Genomic DNA, 4,467 nt, shown 5'->3' with positions numbered 1-4,467 from the left:
AAATGAGAGTTATAATATGAGAACAAAATTAAAATATTCAAAAAATTCATAAATTAATTTAAAATAAGATCATAATTTAAAAATGTGTATTGTAATTAACTCAAAAAAAAAAAGAATAGATGATGATAAAAGAAATAAGCACTTGGTCTAGTGGGATGAGACACTATCCTTTAAGCAAATATTAATGGTTCGAATCTTAATATTTGCTAATGAAGAAAATTGGGTTGGGAGGATCATCCTCACCTCTATAATATCTAATTTAGATTAACCGATTAATAAATTATAAACTGATGATTATACAAATAAAAAAATTTGTTGAGACGAGAAACAAAAAGAAAGAGAATTGGTCCGACAAAAGGGCAGGGACAAGAGAAATACTCACGTGCGACAGCCTTAATAAACGGCTAAAAAAATACGTTACATGTTTTATTATTAATTTAAATAATAAAACCGGTAAAAATGACCGAAAATATTATTATTTCTACCTTAATTAATGATATAGGTAAATGTTGTAGAAAATCCCAATAAAAAATAATGTTTTCGATAAATCGCTACATAAAACATTATTTTTTTTATCGGATTTTTTACCCAAACACTACCCCACCTTATGTGGCCCGTCCTTGCTTTTTTTTTTCACATTTGCACTCCCCTCATTCCAATTCCGAAAAAAATATATATGATTTTTAGCAAATTATATGATATTTAAATGATTTTAAATTATTAAAACTTATTTAAGTTAAAATCAAATTTAAATTTGATATAATTATTTTTAATCTATAATTGAGTTTAAATAATTTAAATTATCAAACGAGTCAAATATAAATATCTTAATATTTAATTTATTATAATTTTAACTCGTGATCAAAATTAGAGATAAATATGAATTTTTTTTCTAGAATCAAAAATTAAAAACTTTGATAATAATTTTTAATATAATTTTTAATATTAGAATTAGTATAAACTGATTAAATTAATTAAATACTTATCAACATTTGATAATAATCAAATTTTGGACATGACCAATGATCCATTTGACCTTGTTCAACTTGACTCTAGCTTATGGAATAATGTTTTAACACATAGTCCTAATTTTTTCTATTAACAACTAATACAAAAATTAAGCACAATAGAATGATTAAAATCAAAATTAGACCCCTCCTTTACTAATAATATATGTCACTCTATACAAATATTATATGCAATTCAGTCCAAAATGTTAAAAAGGAGGGAAAAACAAATCATATGATCTCAAAGTAGAAATGTTGTATAAATCTACAAAATTCTAAACCTTATTTATTGGTGTGTAGCACTACTGGCAGAAACTAAACATGAATATGTAGTGGGAAAAATGCATATATCCTGAGACAAATAGAATAAATCAACAATTTGATCCATAAATTCAACCTTTTCAGCTACCATCTATTCGAACCTGCATCGTCTTACTCGATTTATGTACAAATGTGTTTCCCGATCACCTCCCGGTTATAACTTATCAGCGATCCTCCCTAGGGCATCTGCAAGCTTATTAAGAACGGCGACCAAGTTGTCGCCATGGTCTTTCCTTTGCTCCCTATCCTGTTGGAAGTTGATGTTTTGAGCTTCGAGTTGAGCAACCAACATTTTACCATTCTTTTCCAAGACGTCGATCAAGTGGTACTGTGGACTGCTGCTCGTCTCCTCGTCTCCGTCGGTTGCCGTCCGTTTCCTCTTCCTCGCGTATTGAGAAGCAGAACCGAGCTCAGGATTTGAGGTTGGATGTTTTTCCTTTGTTGTGCCTGCACGTTCAAGTCTCGATCATTTGAACATGGCATGCATTGCTATACAGGAACAGGCAAATTCTACTGTTTGTGCCCCTTCAAGTATAGAGACGATTAAAAATGAAAATCAGACAGATTGAATCGAGACGTCACGAATAATGTGTTCTAATCTGAACCTAGTTAGTCGCTTCATGAAACAACTCAAGCATGTTCAAGACTCGGTCGAGTCATCGACTTACAAATCGAACCAATAACAAGAAATACTCCAGAAATCACTAGGCTGAATTAAGTCAAAAAGGAACTTAACAGAAAATCATCAAAGTGATTACTTGTCCCAAGTCAGAGGATCCATTCATTTACAAGAACCGATTAAATGCAACAGAACATGTTTGAAAACAAACATCAGACTATCAGAATAGAACAATAATACATGTTGTCAAAAACAAAAACAAAGCATAAAAATAAAAGTTATGTTGTCCACACTTCTTTTTTAAGTATTTATGTCCGACATTAGAATAAGAAGATATGACCTTCAAGATCATCTATTTAAATAGAAAATCTTAGAAAATTTTATCACTACTCATATGTTAGAAACATATTCATATCCTACACTAACACCATATTTGAATAACATTAGCAGCAGAGTACATGAACTGAGGTAGGTAAAATCAAATATTACCTTGACTCTTATTCATTGGAATAACTGTCTGTTGATGTGGCTGGTACTGCAGCTCTGGAGCATGAAAGGTGATCAAAACAAAACATCTATAAGCATTTAATGGAACAATGATAACCTTTTTCCTCATTTTTGTAAAAGATCCAAAGAAAAGGAAAATGCACCAACCCCATTACCCTACTTTTCTTCAAAGATTTATTATCCGATAATTATATCAAATTGGCTGTTCTGAAATCAAATCAAGTCGGACTCGAAACTTTATATCACTCGATCCAAAAGTGAGTGATTTGTTTTAGGTAGTAATAGAAAAAACAGAGTGATAAACACTTGTACTAATTATTTAGTTGACATTTGTATCAGATCGATTCAATTCATGGACAACCTATCCTTTCTCTTGTAAAAAATTAAAGATTCCTGCTATATAGCAAAGGCTAAAAAGAGTTGCCAACAGTGCTCAAACGATTCCATTAAAGCAAAGCTTTCTCCCCTAAAGAAAACCCATTAGAATTTAGAAGTCCAATCAAATTATCATATAACACAAGAAACAAAAGCAAATAGAATTAACCAATGATTCAAATGGTAATTACCAACTAACAATTGCTATTGATCAGTACTAGTATTAGTATGTAGTATGATAATTTGGTTACCTGAAATAGGGATAGGAGCTGGAACAGCCTTTCCGGTGTCGGAGGCAACCGCCGGCTCCACCTTTTCCGGGCTCCCACCACCGTCATCCTGCTCAAAGTCCGAAAATAGGCCGTCCTCAGCTGCCGCGCTCCGTCCGCTATCAAAAACCGTCTCAGAATCCTCCGCCACGTCCTGCACCGCGGGAGTAGGAGTCAAAGCCAAAGCCAAAGACGGAGCCATGATCGAGGAAGGGATTTCGGCGTCGGTAGTGGCGGTGGCAGCTCCGTCAATGATATCGTAAACTTCCTTATCGAAAACCCCGGTAACTTCCGTTCCCTCCTCAAATCGTTCCTCATGACCCAAAACGATTCGCTCTCTTCCCTTATGTTATTCTCCCATTCCTTGATCTTCTTGAAATCCCCCGCCAAATTACTCCACCTCTTCCGGCACTGGACCGGCCCCCGGTTCACGCCATGCCGCTTGCAGTACGAGGAAACCGAAGCCCACTTCGGCTCCACTTGACCAGAACCGAAAGCAAGGCCGGCGACCCGTCCACGCCTGACCCGATTCTCCGCCACTCTCTTCCCCTGTATCAGCACGAGAATCTCCTGCCTCGTCCATCGAGGGAGCCTCGGAGTCTTGCTGACGTCATCGCCACAATCAACGGACACCGGACGGGGTTCAACGCCGTTAGTGGCGGCGTTGACGGCGTCTCTTTCGCCGTCAACTGGGTCCGCAGTCACAGCCAAGCTTAACTGCTCCGAGGCCATACAAATCGAAGGCGAAGAATTGATAAATTTTATTTTTCTTTTTTTTAAAAATCGAAAAATAACGCACGTGACAGTGAGAGTTAACTAGTAACGGGGGTTTTTAGAGAAAAGTCCGTTACGCCGTTTACAAGTGAAAATCAGAGAGAAGGGGAGAAAGAAGGAGAAGAAAATGGGGGATTCTAAGAAAGATAGTTGTTTAATTGTTTTTAATTATTTTCTTTTTAAAAAAAAAATTGGTGATATTGACCATTTAACCCTAACCAAGGTTTAATTAGACATAATTAATTAGGGGTAATAGGTGTACTTGTAATTTAATTATTAAAATAAGATTTTATTAGTCAAATTGGTCGAGAAGGCAACTATACTACAGATTTGTTTGCAAATTTAGTCTCTATATTTGTTGTGATATATCTAGTCACTTTATTTTTCTAGAAATACGTATTTTTAGTGTTTAGGGTTGTTTTTTAATCAATTCCGCTAAATATTTTGAGAATATTTATTTCTTTTAAAATATGATATGTGTATATATACAAATTTGACGATTTTATACATCAAATAAATATAATATTTTTTAAAATATGGCAAAATTTGTAAAATTTTATAAAAAAATGTATTTATATGTCACCGACAAGGATTT

General features: G+C 34.4%; 1 pseudogene; it reads right to left on the bottom strand.

The window, feature by feature from the left end:
* Nucleotides 1-1,245: 1,245 nt before the first annotated feature.
* Nucleotides 1,246-3,996, bottom strand: LOC120128173 (annotated as a pseudogene).
* Nucleotides 3,997-4,467: the final 471 nt, after the last annotated feature.

Source organism: Hibiscus syriacus, unplaced genomic scaffold (assembly GCF_006381635.1).
Source record: "Hibiscus syriacus cultivar Baekdansim isolate YM2019G1 unplaced genomic scaffold, ASM638163v2 tig00110474_pilon, whole genome shotgun sequence".
Classification (NCBI taxonomy): Eukaryota; Viridiplantae; Streptophyta; class Magnoliopsida; order Malvales; family Malvaceae; genus Hibiscus; species Hibiscus syriacus.
The sequence above is the reverse complement of the archived record's forward strand: the minus strand, read 5'-3'. Positions and strand labels throughout refer to the sequence as shown.